This window comes from Octodon degus, unplaced genomic scaffold (genome assembly GCF_000260255.1).
Source record: "Octodon degus isolate 3935 unplaced genomic scaffold, OctDeg1.0 scaffold00033, whole genome shotgun sequence".
NCBI lineage: Eukaryota > Metazoa > Chordata > Mammalia > Rodentia > Octodontidae > Octodon > Octodon degus.
Window position 1 is genome coordinate 7304135 of NW_004524609.1, and position 17516 is coordinate 7321650.

A 17516-nucleotide genomic window follows, 5' to 3' on the forward strand; every position below is an offset into this window, starting at 1 on the left:
GGTAGGTAACAGCTTCCCTCCCTCACGGCAAGGGAGGCCAGGAAGCCGCCCAGGAAGCCCTGGCTCAGCTTGCCTGTGCCGAGATGAAGGAATCCAGGAGGGCAGGTTGGCAGGAAGAAAGAATCGGGTCACGGGGGGAGGAGGGTAGCAGGGAGGTCTGCTGCAGACAGCCAGGTGCCGCCACGCCACACATTTCTTCAGGAAGCCACCCGCTGGGACCGTAAGTCCAAGTGTGCTTGTGGGGAGCAAAATCCTTCCTTCAGCAGAATGCAGTGTTCTAAAATATGTGTGTCACATCTGTTTGTGAAAATATAAGCTCTAAGCTTCCATCCAGCTCCTTCAGCTTGAAAGCCAGAGAAGCAGCCGTTTGACCTAGACGTGTTTTCTGTTCTTAGTGAATCCAGTATTCCACCAACTGCGCAAACGTCCTATCAGTCACATGCCTCATTCTTCAGCGCCCCCTGTCCTCATGTAGTAACTTGCATTAAGTGCTTTTCAAGATCTCTTCCCTCACCTGATGCTCCCTACTTTTATGATTCGGGGTGAATGAGAAAGAAAAAGCGAGTATGAGAAAGACCGAGTATTTTTTTTCCAGGTCGAACTTCACTCTAATTTTCTAAGACAACAAGCAAATACTTCAGAAATAACTGCCTAGTCATAGCAGGTCAGAGAGAATTCATTATCAGAGGATCTCCAAAAGGAAAAGGAATGAACCTAGTCAGCGCGTGGGCGTGCAGGAAGGAGTAAGGAATACCAGGAAGGCTAAATGCATGTGCAATTGTTAGGAAATATTAGAGGCCACCGGGCCATTCTAATGTCTCAGAGTTTAGGTATATGAATCTTGCTAAAAGTGAGCCAAGCACATAAAGGGAGGGTTCAGAGTAATGCAGTGAAAGTCTTGTAGGGTTTTAGCAACACTGGAAACTGGTGCACATTGTATGAAGAGGAACTAAGTCAAGATTGCATGCTGTGTACTCCAAGATGATAACAATGGGAAAGTGGGGGTAGCAGAGGATCCAAAACAGGTCTGAGGGAAAGACAGCAGTAACTGGAAACTTTTTTTTTAAATAGAGGGGCTGAGGAGATAGCCCAGTGGTCTCAGCACCTGCCTGGCAAGCGCAAGGACCCAGGTTCGATCCCCAGTACCACATGCCGTGCTGGCCCTGCGCTGGGCCAAGCACTGTACCGGGGCATGGCGGCATGCCCCTGTAATGCCAGCACTTGGGAGACCAAGGTAGGATGATCACTACAGGTCGGGGCTGCGTAGCAAGACCCCGCACCAAATTCATTACTTAATGGTAGATGCAAAGGAGGGCATTAAGTGGATGAAGCAGAAAAGAATAAACCTAACTGTATTATAATTCATTTACATTTAAATGGAATATAAAATATAGCTTGAAGACCAAGTTTGTCAGAGTAGAGACAAAAAGATAACCCAGCTTTCAAGAGAGACTCTTTAATAAGGAGACATAATTAAAACAACCGGAAAGATAGTCTGCAAAACTCTTAACAAGAAACGAATCAAGTATATCTATGTCGTTACCAAGTAAGACTGTAAAGCAAAAAAAAAAAAAAAAAAAAAAAAAAAAAAAAAAAAAAAAAAAAAAAAAAAATATTAGAAATAAAGTACACATCACAATGAATTCATCCAACCAGGAGATAGCAGATCACAAATCTGCATTCAGTGACATAAGTTAAAAATATGTAAAGCAAAAATGAGACAACTGTAAGAAAGACAAATCCATGGTTCTTTTTTTTTTTTTAAGTTTTTTTTTTTAATTTATTTGTGTGTGTGTGTGTGGCCAGCTCAGCCCACCAGGGGGCAGGGCTGGCTGGCATGTGGTGCTGGGGGATTGAACCGCGGTCCCTGTGCTTTGCTAAGCTTGTTCTAAGTAGGTGCTTTAGACCACTGAGCCATCTCACCAGCCCCAAATCCATGGTTCTATACAAGCGTCACATACCTTTCACCTTCATTTATGGAGCAAGAAGGTAAGAGACTCATGAGAATGTGGAGGCTGTAAATAACACAATTAACCAACTCAACGCGGTTGTTACATATCAGAAGCTAGACCTGCAGTAGAAATTACTCTTTTAAATATACATGAAACATATGCGAAATTGGTCACACAGTAAGCAGTAAGGCTCCAGCAGTATTTCAAAACAGTGAAGTTGGGCTGGTGAGATAACTCAGCAGCCTAAAGCACTTGCTCAGGCAAGCTTAGGCAAAGCGCAGGGACCACGGTTCGATCCCTGGCACCACATGCCTCGCCAGCCCCACCCCCAGAGCAGGCTGAGCTGGCCACCAAAAAAATAAAAATAAATAAAATAAATTGAAGTCATTCTGAGAAGGTTTTTTCACTAAAATGAGATTAAGCTATAAACCAATAATCAAAGAACAAGTTTTTCACTCAAAGAGCTCCAGAGAGTTACAAGTTCAAGCCTAGCCTGGACTACGCAGCAAGACCCTGTATTGACCACACCCTCAAAGTAAGGATAACTTCACTGCAGGAAAAGTGTTAAAATATGTTCCTAAGTAATCTATAAATTAAAGAAGAATTCCAAATAAACATTTCATTTATTTATTTATTTTATTTATGTATTTGGTTCAGGGTCTCACTATGCAGCTCGGACTCCTAATGATCCTCCTGACTCAGCCTCCCCAGCGCTGGGATTACAGGTGTGGGCGCCACCACGCCCAGTCTCCGTGGCCTGCACAGAAACTGGATGTGTGCTGCAGGCGATTGAACCCAGGTCGTTGCGCTTGCCAGGCAGGTGCTTAGACTGCCAAGCTATCTCCCCAGCCCCGATGTAAGAGTGATTAAAGGGTCAAAACTTTGAGCCCTGCTTCCTGATTGTGTTAATTGCCCTCAGCCAAAGATTTAAGCCATCATGCCTGTGTAAGGAGGCCGCCATCAGAAGCCCTAAATGACAAGTTCCAAGAGTTTTCCAGGTCAGCAAGCTCAGCAGGTACAAGGAGAGTAGTGTACCTGCAGGGGCGCTGACACTCCTCGGCCCTCCCCCACCCCTTCCCTCTGCATCTCTTCCATTTGGCTGTTTCTAAGTTGTATCCTTTACATTAAACTGGAAATATTAAGCAAAGCATCCCCCTGAGTTCTGTGAGTTTTTCCAGCAAGTTATTAACCCTGAAGGGGGGGCCGTGGGAATCTCCGATTTGGAGCCAGTCGCTCCAGTGTAAGTGATGGATGCAGTCTCAGGGCTGAAGCCCGTTGTATCAGGATACCAACTCCAGGTAATGCCAGAATTAGAGTGAATTACGGGACACCCAAGTGGTGCTGGAGAGTCGGAAAACTGGTTGGTGTCGTGGGGGGGTTAAACAAGACCCTCAATTGTGAGTGTAAATGCAAAGCCCTCCATCAGATATCAGCCAGTGAAATCAAGCATCTATCTAGGCTTTATTCCAGGAATGCAAGGGTGATTTAATATTCTAAAATCAACGCAGGTAATTCATTACATTTATAGAAAAAAATCATAGTCATTTTTACAGAAATAAAATGACTTCAGGGCAAGTGGTTTAAAGAAGTAGCGTCTGTTTTTTGTCCTCCCCTCAAAGTTCTGGCCCTGCCGTCAGAATTAATTTGCAGCACAAAGCCACAGCCTCCTGCAAGCCTTGCCGGGGCCAGAGCAGCTACCGCCTGTTATGTCCCAAGCGGCTCTAATTCCAAGGTCCCCTGGCTTTGCAGTTTGACTCCCATCTCTGGTTCTCCATGTCTTTCACTGGTGATTCAATCTGCAAGACAGAACAGAAGGAGGCTTGCAAGCAGGTGTGTGTCTGTCAGTGTTCAGAGAGACAGGCTTCATGTGAGACATATGTGAGTTCTACAGTGAGTCCTGGACGCAGCAGTGAGTTCCGTTCTGGGAGAACTGTCTGGAAGTTGGGTTCATTATAAGCTGACAAGTGCATGCACTAGAGCGAGAGCGAAAGAGAGCGAGGTAGAAAGTATATAATAAGGCTTCCAATGCCTGCCTGAAGAGTCGGATGCAGAAGAGTGTGTACAGTCTCTTGCACACTGGTGATCAGAGGATCCAATCAGAAGTCGAAGGCCGGAGCTCCCTCTAGGGTCCTGCACTAGTCTGTGTAAGGAAGACAAAGGTATGACGGGCGCGCCGGAAGCCAGGAAATGAGACATCCAAGGTAAGTGCAAAGACCGCAGCTCCTCCAAAGCTACAGAAGCAAGAAGCAAGACTTCCTCCTTCCTTCCCTTTTGCATTCCATTCAAGCCACAAGCCTATTAGATGGTGCCTCTCCTCCCCAGAGTCGGTCTTCAGCGAGTCCATTCGGCCTCCCCTAGAACCGTGTGAAGCCCATCAGTTGGGCATTTCTCGCTCGAGTGCGCACGGTGTTAGCTATCACAAGGTACTATTTAACAATTACCGTGTCAAGTGCTGTAGTGGATACTAGGGAAGCAAAGGGGAACCAAGATCCTAGAAGATTGTGTAACTGGTCGGAACACCCAGTGCTGATCAGGAGCACAACCAAGATGCAAGCCCGGCCAGTCTAGCTCTAGCACTAATACTATGAATCATTCTGTGTCCCTAGCAGAAAGCACAAAGAAAAGGGATGGGCTGCCTCTGAAAGGCTTTTGACGAAGAGGGAGCATTGAAGCTGGGACTTAAAAGGCAGAAAATGAGAGCACATTCGTCAGGGTGGGTTGAGTCACGCTTCAGTAACAAAGGCAATATCGCAAGGTGTAGCTCTCTTTTGCAAACACTCATTGAGAGTGAGCAATTTCCGAGCTCCTCCCTCAGGCCACCACTCAGCAGCGCCGCCAGCTGCCATCTGCAGCTCCTCGTGTGTACGATCAGTGTGCAAGGGAACACGTGCAGAACTCACCTGCCCTTCAGGGCTCTGACCTGGAACACACCCACACCACACACCTATGCACACACACTCTTCTGCTTGTGGCTCGCCGGTTCTAATGAAGACAGGGACTCTAATGGAGTCACTGGTGGGATTGCGCCGCCTCTGTCTCCAAGGAGAGGGGCATTCCAGATGGGAGGCCACGCGCAGAAGCAGAAGGGGCGAGAGCCCAGGATGTATACAGGGAAAGCAACAGACCTAGCACACAGCAGGCCTTCCGTGCTGCTCCACAGGCAACTGGAAGCTCAGGGAGGAGGGACATCACAGCCTCCCTCATTTTTACAAAATCATAGATGATAGCAAAAAGGAGGGCGTGCAGGCCTAGCTGAGATAGCCGAGAAGAGTAACGGTCCAGGCAAGGGAAAGATCGGAAGCAGGGTGGCCTCTCGGAGCAGTGGAGATCTGGCCACTCTTGTACATTTTTCCCAAGTAAATGTTGGGGTTTTGAAGCTTCCCTTCTTGGAACAGGTTTGCAGCACATACGGACGACATTCACTGTGGGGAGCTGGTGCGTGCGGGAACACACCTTCATTCTTCTCACTTCCCTTGACTCTTGGACTTGGAGAGTAGATACAATTTGGAGACAGAAAGAGAGGATGAGCCCAAGCTTTCCGTCTCCCTGTAAGCAAATAGTGGCACTGTGATTGGATGGGGAACAAGGAGGTCCCCAAAGCAGAGGTGCAGCCTTTCTTAGTCACTTTTCTTGTTGCTGTGACAATGTATCTGACACCCAAGGTTAAAGGAGGAAAGGTTTCTTTAGCTCACAGTCTCTGGAGGGTTCAGTCCCGTCAGCTGCCTCCGAGGCAGGTGGCACAGCAGACAGATGCAGAGCACGAACAGCTCTTGGTGGGCAGAAGGCAGCAAAACAAGCAACAGACAACCGCACTCTTTCTGTCCCTTAGCTCTTACCCAGGCTACTTAGGGCCAGTACCACTCACATCTTTAATCCCAGTGACACTGAGCCCAGCACTGCACCATGAATCAGTCCCAGTGCCACACACTCTACGTCTGGCCATCTTTGGAAAAGCCCCACCTATCACTGCACGAGGCTTTGAGGGGACATCTAAACACAAGCCATCACAGGGACCTTACCTCCCTCTCTCCATGGGGCAGGCTGCAGGCTCACTGACTTGCATCTCACACACACACACACACACACACACACACAATCAGGACATATCAGACAAAACATAAATGGATTTATAAAGCAGAATCTTTAAAGTGCTCAAAGCAGTAGATCAAGAGCCTTTAAAAGGGCGAGAGGGTCATTATAGCCTGGACCTAGGAGTATTTATGTGTTTTGAGCAGTGGAAATCTGTGAAACTTATGAATTATAGAAACTTTGGGCTTAATTCACAGGAAAAAAAAAAGTCAGTGGCCCACCTACAGGTAGAAAGATAATGAATGAATCATTTTACAAGTGAAGAGATGGCCCATTTTACAGGAGAAGCGTGCTGGCCTAGTCCACTGTGCTTTTTTAAAAGATGTAAACCCCTCCAAAATATTCTATTTATTTATTGGATACAGGGTCTTACTACACAGTTCAGACTCATAGTGATCCTCCTGTCTCAGCCTCCCCAGCACTGGGATTACAGGCATGCACCCCCATACCCAGTTTTGGGACCAGTAGGGCACATGCAGACCAGGGATTGAACTCGGGTCCTTGTACTTACCAGGCAGGCACTTAGACCACTGAGCTATGTCCCCAGCCTCCCAAAACATTCTTTAAAGCCTTTCTCTACCTATGGCAAATTTTCTGCCCTTCATCAACCAAGCTAATTTTCTAGCCATATATTATTTTTAAGGGACCTGGGTATGACGGGTCTGGAAGAAGCAAGGAATAAAGAAGCCCGGGGCATGCAGATGTCACTAACTTCAGGGAACTTCGTGTGCCAAGCTAGAGTACACTCAAGATTGTCTTTGTCTCCTTCCTGCCTGTCTTCATTTCCTCTCCCAACCTCAGCACCTGTAGCTAAAACCAGCAGTGCATGCAACGCAGCTTCTTTGGGAAGAGAAACACCTCTGCTGTGTCGTGCTGCTGAAGCTGTACCCAGAAATGACTAGGACACTGCACTGAAAATACAGCCCTAAGCTCCCGGGGGTGAGTAAGGAGGACGCCACACAAGCGAAGAGGTGGCGACGGGAAAGAGGTGCATGCGGAAACTCCAGTGGGAACGGGAGCTTCTGCTACAGTCCTGCTGCTGAGCGGTCGGCTCCTCCGCCCCTCCATGCCCAGCCACTGCCTGCCCCTTGTGGCACAGCCGCACCAGAAGGGCCCTTCAAGGCAGCCAGCTCTGTGGTGCCCCCAAATCCAGAGCCACCAAAATAGATCACTCCTTCTGACCTCACTTCCGCAGGCTTTCACAGCAACCGCCCTGTGACCCCTCACTGCTCTACATAACGTCGTCTGAGCCGTCAGTTTTCCAAGCATGCAGCTATACTCCTGTGGTCTGAAAGAGACCACTGGTTTCCCTGGTGGTCTGAAAGAGACCACTGGTTTCCCTGGCTTCCATAAGGCAGAGCAAAAGGAAAGTGTCAGCCATGTGACCGTGGCCCCATCACCTGATCTCTTTAACATATTTGAGATGTGGCTGAATTTCTGTGCCTTGATCCCAGGAGGCTCTGAACCACTGGTGGTACATGCGTGGCTGTCCCATACAGTACCACAGGTATAGAAGCCACCCAGTGGAACACTGGTGATGTGTCCTTGGTGGTTCAAGCCAGTGGGATTATATTAAACTTAAGTATTTTCATTCACTGGGGGGGATATAATACCTGCCCCATCTAGTTTTTTGGGTTTTTTTTCTGTTTATGTATTTGGTACAGGGTCTCACTACGCAACTCAGACTTGTAGTTATCCTCCTGTTTTCAGCCTCCCCAGAGCTGAGATTATAGACGTGCACCACCATGCCTGGACTCAGTCACCAGCTCTGTGCACCTGGGGCAGGGGCAGGGCTGGCATGCCATGCGGGACCAGGGATCTAATCCTGGTCCCTGCACTTGCCTAAGCAGGTGCCTAGTCTACTGAGCTACCTCACAGGTGCTCTGCCCCATCTATTTAAATGGGTGGTTAGGAAGGTCAAGTGAAAGTAATGAACACAGAACAGATAAGCCCTAAGGCATTATAGGAAGGGTGACAAATTGGGGTGAAAGTGGCATTTGATGGAGTAACATTGTGTTGTCACAGTATGTCCTTTAGGGACCAATCTGGGAAGCTCCCGAAGAAAAACTCTGCTACACAACCTGGTGGAAAGAGATTCAATGGAATACCTCTTATAGATCCAAACCGTGATTGCTACAAATAACAGCCTGATTTCTGTGTTCCCGGAGCTGAGATGGCAAAGGAGGCAGACAGAGATGACTAAGAGGCAGGCCAGGCTGAAGTGTGTCCCACAGGAGTCACGCTGAGCCAACTGCACAAAGAAGCGGCTGTCAGAGGACAGCTCAGGGCTGCTTCCTGCAGGAAGCCGAGTGTGAGGGAACTCATGATGTGGCCAGGTAGAGTGGGAGGGAAGTGTGGGCTGATCCCACCGCAGCATCAGAGGGAAAGAGCGTCCCAGGAGAGGACAGAATGGAAAACTTCTGCCTGCAGCCTCACACCCGGCCACTGGGCTCCCCGAGATGGAAGGCTCCCACCTTCCCGAGGAGTGAAGAAGCATGGGGCATCGTCCCACATCAACACCAAGAGCTGTCAACACTAATTGAATCCTTACTGCTAAACCAGAATTTGCAGCTGACCACAGTCTCAGAAGCAGGCCAAGATCAGGTGCACAGGGCAGGCTGTGAGGATGGTCTTATTGCCCAGCGACCCGGAGAAATGCCAGCCAGTCAGACAGCATGCAAGACCCAGCTGGCATGCTGGACAAGAGTGACTGCATGCTTCATCAGCGCAGACGCCTGCTTGGCTCCGAGAACTGTTTGGGAACTGAAGCTATTCATGTGGCTCCCTCTGGGGCTGTGGACCCAGCTTTCTGCAGAGTCAAGGCCTGGCCGTGTCCTGTACCACCTGGTCAGCTGCAGAGGCAGCAGCAGGCGGGAAATCAAAGTGACAGCCCAGGAGGGAGTGGCAGGTGGCGAGGTCTGGGAGGAGACACCAGCGGAAGGATTCTTCAGAGAATCGGTCCAGCAGGAGCAGCGTGCTTGTGCATACACCCACACCCACGCACACGCACACGCACACACACATGGCCTATTGTTTTAGTTTTCATTTAATGACTGGCTTACTGTTTCTTCATCCTTCTCTTGTAAACATTTTTCAGTTTATAAATAACTTTTTACTGGAAATACTGTACTTCACTGGGTGAAGCAATTATCTTAAGAGAAACAGGAGAGAGAGACAGAGAAAGAGAGAGAGAGAGAGAGAGAGAGAGAGAGAGAGAGAGAGAGAGAGAGAGCTCAGCAGCAGATGGAGGAGTATGGTTTGCTTTGCCAGTCAGAAGTGTAAACACTGAAGAAAATGCCCACAGCTTCCGTGTTTTTTAAAAAACAAAATCCATGAAGAATTTGAAACTAACCTTCAGTGGGGAATAATGAGAGCTGTTTTCACAGGTAGAATGACGAGGGGAAGGTTTCCCCCAGGAAGAAAGCCTCCTCTCTCGCAAAGGATCGTGTGCTGGGAGGAGGGTGCGTGTGTGTCACGTATGTTTTTAGGTGTCTTTCCACTCTAGTACAGAATAATTTCCCTCCGACCTTTCCCTGTGTAAACTCACTTCCAGGGTTCTCTTTTGAAATTATAACAAATCAAAAGTACAAAACCTACCATTGGCTCCTTGGGCCTCAAATAGTCTTTATTAAATTTCTTAAAGAGGTCATGTGCCCCTGTCCTTGGCTCAGGCAGAAACCCAGCCTGCAAGGACACGAGAGACTCCACCTTGCTCTTCAAGTCCCCCAGAGAGGGCGCTGCTGTGGCCTTTCTTCAGGCCCCCCTTTGCCCAGTGCACATCCATTCTGAGCCCTCCCTTATGTCAGGGACAGTGGCGCTCCCTGCCTCCTCTGTGCTACCACCTCCCCACCCACCTGGCCTCAGAGGACCAGACTACAGCCTGCAGGTTCTCTGACAATCCGGATTCTCCACACCTATTCCCTGAGGCCACAAACAAATGGTGTGAGAAAAGAGGTCAGGGACCCTTCTGGCCCACCCCAGACAAGCTTTTCCGCTCCCAGATTCCAGCTGACTGAGCCAAGGCTGTGAGCAGTCTAAAGAACCCGGACAGTGGCTCCAAGTGTCAGAGAGCCACGCTTCCAGGACTCCATACCCAGGCTCACAGGTCCTGGCCCAGTGAGTGGCTGACCTTGAGGGCTGGGATTTCCCTAGAAACTACAGGGAGCTCCCCGGGGTGGGGTGGGGGGAAGGGAATCCTAATCATCCCAGCTGTGCAAAGACACAGAGTGATCCCAAACCGCTGCACTCTCTTCTCAGCAACACACATCCCAGCCACAGTGCTTCCATTCACAGTTGAAAAGTCCAGGTCCCACACGGCCTATTAGCTGGCCCCTGCCCCAAGCACGACCCGGTGTCGGCTGCATCCTGTGACCAGCTGGGGCTGCTGCAGTGGTGCACACCTGCAATCCCGGCACTTATGAGGCTGCAACAGGAGGGTCACAAGTCAGAGGCCAGCCTGCGCCATAGAGTGAGACCCTGTCTCAAAAAAACAAACCAAAACACAAAATGACCAGTTTGATGTGTGTCTCAAGGCTTCTAGAACCTCTCTGGAGGAAGAGAAGGCCTGCTGGCCATTGTCACTAGCTCCAGTCGACAGCTGACACGCAACAGATCTAGAGTTAAGTTCACGTTCCTCTTCCCCGTTATCTTCAGTCCCCGCCCTGGCTCCCCGTCAGCTTCCACAGCACCCACCTAAGATAACACAAACACACTCAGCAGTTGTCCTGACCACCGCATGTCTGCTGTATCCCCCATGATGTGCCATCAAGCCACGGCATGTGGTCCTCTCCCATTATGAGAGAGTAAGTCACCCGAGGACAGGGGCTGTGTCTCAAAATCTTTTTCTAGCCAGCATCTAACAATATCTGATTCCTAGTCCTCAATTCCTGTTCCTTAAATGGAGAAATGAACAAATGATACAAGGAATTTTAAACTTTGCCCAAGGCTCCGTAAGCTCCCTACCCCGTAGGCCTCCCCCAAATCCAATTGATTCCTTTTTTTAAAAAAAAAAAAAAAACAAAAAACAATTTATTTAACTGAAATGGGCTTAAGTTTGTTTCTGAAGTGACTTCCATTTATTCTGATACATCTTTTCCCCATGATGATTTACAGGATCTTCAGGCCTATATAAATATTTTATAAATATTTGAATTCTTGGGTATACACCTGCACAATACCTCAGCAATACCTTTCAAGAAATCTTGTCAGCAAGAAAACACTGACAAGTAAAGACTAGACACAATTACTAGGTACAGTGAAAATCTGCTGCAAATATTTCTGAGGTAAGAAGGCACCACATACCTGTTCAACTAAGAAAACCACCCTTACAACACAGGAGGATTTTATTTTTACGTAGGACCTAGAACACTTAAGCTGCCAATTAGGTGCTGAGTGGCAGAGCGACACCCCCGCTTATGCCCTGAAGTCGTAGGGATAGCTTCCAACACCTCAGGCTCCTTCCCACTGGTCCTCACAGAGTGCGCTTCTCTGGGCGGGGCAGGCCAGCGCTTCAGCTGAACCCAGGTGCCTTTCTCTTTGGCTTCCTTCTTTTTCTGATCATTTACCTTGACATGTTTCAGGAAGCTATCATGACTTTTTGAGTGTTTAATATGCTCAATATGCACATTAATCCTCTTGGCAAGTATCTTGCCCTTAACTTGCTTGTTTACAACAATGCCAACAGCATGCTGGGTAACGTTGTAGACTCTTCCTGTCTTGCCATGGTGACATTTGTGAGGCCTTCCTTTTTGCACAGCACCCATTTCCTTGATGTCTACAGTATCACCCTTTTTGTAGATTTGCATGCATGTGCCCAAAGGAACAACCCCATGTTTTCTGAAAGGCCTGGAAAACATATACTAGGTTCCTCTCCTCTTGCCCTTTGTGTTAGCCATTTTTGGCAAATTACTGGAACATGGCAGTTCTGGCTGAGAGACCCAACTGATTCTTTGAGACAGGAAGAATACTCTTAAGGGGATTGGAGAGCTTTCTTCCGCCTTGTTCCTGCATGGCCTGAGCTAGTGGAACTAGAGCAGGTACCCTGCGGGGCTGGGTCCTAGCAAGCCCCCTCACTCTGAAATCTTTTTTTTTTTTTTAATCCATTTCCTCTCCCTTCCCTTGCTGCTTCTCCCAATTTTTGTTCCCCTTCCATTTCCAAAAGCCCTACTTTTGTTGTACTTCAATGCTCTTTTCTAACCTTTCCCTATCTCTTTTTTCCCTTTCCAGTTGAAGAAGCGCTCCCTACCATCTTTTTCTTTTTTCCATGTATATAATTGGTACAGGGTCTCACTACACAGCTGGGACTCCTAGTGATCCTCCTGTTTTCAACCTCCCCAGCACTGGGATTACAGCCCTGCGCCACCACACCTGGACTAGTTCACCAGTTCAGCGCGCCCCAGGAGTGGGGCCTTTGCGGCAGAGGATCCAGCCCTGGTCCCTGCGCTGGCAAAGCAGGCATTTGTCCGCTGAACTATCTCACTGGCTCTCCAACCATCTTTCACTTTGCTCTTTATTTGTATTTTGAGTTTCTCATAAAAGAGAAATGTGTGACATTTAATCTTTTGAGTCTGACTTATTTTACTTAACATCGTGGTCTTTAGGTACACCCATTTTCCTACATATGATTCTCTACGGCAGAGTGGCATTCGACTATACATACGTACCACGTTTGCTTTTTTCATTCATTTGCTGATAGGCATATAATAATATAGGCTGTTTCCAAGATTTAACTCGTATAAATTGTGCTGCTGTAAACACGGTCATGCAGGGGCCGGCCAGACAGTTCAGCGGACCAAAGCGCCTGCTTAGGCAGAGCACAGCAGCCAGGATTCGATCCCCAGAGTGCAGCGTCAGCCCCGCCCCCGGGGCATGATGAGATGGTGACAGACTGGGCGAGGTGCCGTGCACCTGGAATCCCAGCACTTGGGAAGCCGAAAACAGGAGAACCGCTACAAGTCTGATCCACACAGTGAGACCCTGTAAACACTGTCCTAAATACAGAAAAAAATAAATAAAAATAAGCACAGTCATGCATGTATCACTGTAACATGATGACTTGCACTCTTTTGGAATGATTTCTAGAAGTGGAATTGCTGGGTCAAATGGAATTTCTATTTGTAGTGCTGTGAGGAATCTCCATACTGATTTCTGTAGTGTTGTCCCTTCCCACCAACAGTGTACAAATATTCCTTTTGCCCTGCAACATCCCCAGCATTTATTTGATTTCTTGATGATAGCCACTATTTTGGAGAGTAAGATGGAATCTCAATGTTGTTGTGATTTATATTTGTCTAACAGGCAGCAGGATTGAACATGTTTTCAACCTTCTCCTTCTCAAAAACATCTATTCATTTAAGTTGCCCTCTTGTTTTCTTCCCAATTCTACATCTTAAAGGAGTCCAGAGGTTGGGGAGATAGCTCAGCAGTCTAAGCGCCTGCCTGGTAAGCACAAGGACCCGAGTTCGATCCCCAGTACCACATGTTGTACCAGTCCCAGCACTGGGGAGGCTGAGACAGGAGGATCACTACCAGTCTGAGCTGTGAAGCAAGACTCTGTACCGATAAATAAATAAATAAAGGGGTCCAAGTACCCCAGGTGGCTGAACCTTGGCTGGTGGGAACGTCTGCCCCAGGCCGCATCAAGCCTGAGGTGGAAGTACGTGAAGACCCTAGGAATCACAAAAGGAAGTGCTCTCACTCTCCCCTAAGAAGCTGCTTTTCCTAGGTGACTGAGTTGTGGGGGTCGCCGAAAAACACCAAGTGACTCGCTCGGAAGAAGACATCCCACCCACTCCTCTTGATCATATCAGAGCGGTCCCTTGAACCTGAGCCTCACCACATCAGTCACCTGTGCCAAATTCCTCCATGACTTCTTTCAGGAGGATCTGAACCAGCTTTGTAGGCTGCGGGAAGCCTTTAGGATCTGTCCCTTCCTGTCCAGCCTCATCACGCTGCCCTTGCACAATGAGCCCACGATGGTGAACAATTTACCTTCAGATCTACCCAGCTGTCACCCCCCCACCTCCACCCTCCCCACCCCCCCCCCACCCTCCCACCCCTGGTGCATGCTGCTCCTGCCGCCTGGGCCCCCGCAGACACCTCAGGCCCCTCAACTGCAAGCCTCTCTCCTCACACAGACTCGAAGCTCCTCTCAGTTACTCTTCCTGTAAAATGAAGATAACAACCAAACTTTGAGCACTGATGGGAAGAAGGATTCTAAGAAGCAGGTGGCCGGGGACACAGGACAGGGTCAGCAAGAAGGGGAACACAAGGTACATTCAAGAGCAGGTCACTCCTGGAGGTGGAGCCTACTGGAAGACTGGGACAGGAGCGCCCTCAAAGGTCACCCAATCAGGAAGGACCCTGAAAGGTCTCCTGGGCAGCCTTTTATATAACAGCTTGGATCACTGTACTGCTGTTTTTGCTGGTCTATTTTTTTTTTAATAAATTTAGTACAGGGTCTCACTACACAGAGCAGACTCATAGCGATCCTCCTGTTTTCAGCCTCACAAGCCCTCCCTGGGATTACAGGGACGTGCCACCATGTCCAGGCTCAATGCCGGGGTGGTGGGGAGGGTGCATGATGTGCCGGGGATCAAACCCTGGTCCCTGCATCTGCCTAAGCAGGCGCTTTAATCTGCTGAGCTATCTGGCAGGCCTTTTGCTAGTTGATTGAAAGGAGCAGTCAATGTTTAATTTGTCTCTTTCCTTTTTAATTGTTTATATAATTTTTGACCAATTTTGCACGCTTGTCTACTAATCTGAACAACGAATTTGAAGACAACACTATGCAATATAACTACTATTGTTGAATTGTTATCATTTTGCTCTGTGAATTTTTTAAAACTATTTTTTGTTCTCTTTTTTAAAAAATTAAAAATAGTAACAGAAAAACAAAAAGATTACCTGCTGGTCCCCAGGCGCATCTCTTCCCGGGCACTCTGGCCACATGTGTGCCAGTTCGGTTGCTTGGGCCAGAAAAATGCCGTCGGCTAAGAGGCTCCGGCGGGGCTTGGGTGGGATTCTAAGGCCGCTAGGCTGGGACCCTCCAGCCCTGCCACCTGCTGGCTGAGCGAGCCCCACTCGGCTAGAAAGGGCACCATCAGACAAGAAACACCCTCTGCTGCCTGCAGGGAGCCAGTCTCCTACCTGCCCACGGGCTCCAAGACTGAGCAGCTCTAAACTGCCCTTGAGGGGCTCCCTCAGCCTCGGGGGTCAGTGAGGAGAGAGCGCTTGTTTCCCAATCTTGGTGTTCCTCGTGCTCTAGACCCACGTGTGCTGGATACGTTTTTCACTTTCAAACATCACACATCAGATCCAGAAATAGCAACCTAAAGCAGCTATGAAATTAACCTGTGGGTGTCTTATGAACCTCAGCGAGAGCTTCGGCGCCAGCAGAGCTGTCCTCTGTCACCTCCGTTCCAGGTGGCCCTGCTCTGCCACTCCCACGTCCTGCCCACGCCGAGCGGATTCAAGAAGCAGCCTGAAAACCAGAAATGATTTTTATCACGCTGATTGCACTCTGGTGCATGCAATCGATCAGGGGACCGGCTCAGGGAAGCTCCCTCCAACCCAGCCTCCCCCACCCCCAGACACACACCCCCAGTTGCTCCCCGCCCCCTGCCTCGGCCAGGGGAGGCCCCGGGGTTACCTTCTGCAGAAAAGCCATCCTGGCCTGTACTGCCGGCCTTGGTGTCGGATCGTCATCCCGGACCTGGATGAATTCGCGATCCGAACACAAATGCGACAGTAGGGGAAAAGCCCCCCGCCCAGCCGGCGCTGAGCAAGGAGGGCGCGGGACCCGGGCCGCCGCCGGCCGCCCCTCGACTCTCGCGCCCACCCGCCGACCTGCGAAGCAGCTGGAATCCGCGCCGGCCAATCAGCGGGCGGCGCCGCGGGCTCATTAGCATAGGCCTTGCGCCCGGCGGCCACCAGGGGGCGGCGTCCGGCTCCACCTGGACCCCGCGGAGCCTCGGGTGAGAGACCAGAGGTCTGGTCCGCAGGTGATGCGGACCGCACCCCTAAAGCCTGGGAAAGAGCGAAGACAGCAGTGGTGCCATGCCAGCCTTCTGATCCCTGCCCCGCCTGCCTCCAAGTCGCTGAATAGCGCGTGGCACTCCAAAAAAGAGGGGCTGGGGAGGAAATGACACCTGTCCCGCCCCAGTGAACAGCGGAGGCGACCACAGGCGGTGCAGGGGAAGAACGCGGCTCACCATCCGAAAGGCTGGGTCTGAACCCCGGCTTGCCACTTAGCCTGGCACCGGACGTCTCTGAACTTCCTCTTCCTTCTCTACCCAGTAAGAAGAACTTCACCTTCTTGGAGAAGGAGGTTGCGTTTGATTTTGGTTTTGGTTTTACGCAGACTGAGCTAGTGCACGGACAAGCACGTAAAACTATGACTAACAAGCGGTGTCTAGCCAGTAAACCACACCGTATCCTTGGTCTCTTGGGACTCTCTTCCTGCCCCCAAACTCCAACCCCGCCCCTGTGCTAGGAATTGAACCCAGTTCTCCAAGGCTAAGCACACGCTGCACCTCTGAGCTAACACCCATTCTGGGAACCTCTTTTTTTTTTAATTAGCATGCCTAAGGGCTAAGAATGTAGCTCAGTTGCTTAGCATGTGTAAGGACCTGGGTTTGACCCTTATCGCCACAATGTATAAACAAATAGATAAATAAATAAAAATACTATGCCTAGTTACTCTACCACCTACATATCTATAATGTATCCATTCCCAGATTAAGATGAGAACCGTTGGAACAATAAATAAGAGCAGAAAGGATACAGGCTCTGAAATCAAATTACCTGGGGTCAGATGTCAACTCTGCTATTTATTGTGCAACTTGGGCAGATTATTAAACCTCTCTGGGCTTTAGTTTCTATAAAATGGAGAAGGTGCAAAGACAGTGCCTATCTGGTGAAGATTTGAAGATGAGATAAAGTAGAGAAGATTAAATAAATTCCATTATTGCTGTTATTAATATATTCGTACAGTCATTCAAGATAATATAATGGAAACAGCACAAAATTTGGGCCACTGGCTACATCTCCAACAAGATAAAATCTTGCAGGGCTAAGACTTAGGTACTTTGGGCTCAAGCGTAGGCCTGTGTTTCCTCTCCACAGCGGAGCAGCCTACGTGTAGCTGAGGGCAGGTAGGATTGGTCCTGGGAGCATGCCTGGTAAGTGCCTCTTTGGGACATCTGGATCCCACCCCAGGAGCCAAGTTCCTGTCATGCTCGGAGATACAAGGCTAGAATAACAGTTTCAGAAAGCAGCCTGACGACTCGCTGACTCATAGGGAAATGGCTTGGCAGGCAGCCACGTGACCGAGCGTCCAGCTTGGCCACCGCCATAGGGTCAGCTGAGAAACTACTGTGTCATCCAGCTCTTCAAATTTATTTCAAATTTCACATGTATTGAGGGAAGCAAGCAAAGTAATTTCAAAATCTTTTTTTAAAATGTATTTAGCACAGG

At 49.1% G+C, this 17516-nt stretch overlaps 1 protein-coding gene and 1 pseudogene across 1 annotated transcript in view; both read right to left on the reverse strand.

Moving 5' to 3' along the window:
* The window catches only part of LOC111816495, a 41727-nt pseudogene extending 29792 nt beyond the window's left edge, over window positions 1-11935 (reverse strand).
* Rgs9 (regulator of G protein signaling 9) overlaps window positions 1-16431 on the reverse strand; it is a 122145-nt gene extending 105714 nt beyond the window's left edge. The window contains exon 1 of the mRNA XM_023714170.1: window positions 16253-16431. The gene's annotated coding sequence lies outside the window, so the exon portion shown is untranslated. The remainder of the gene's footprint in view (window positions 1-16252) is intronic.
* Between the last annotated feature and the right edge of the window lie 1085 nt (window positions 16432-17516).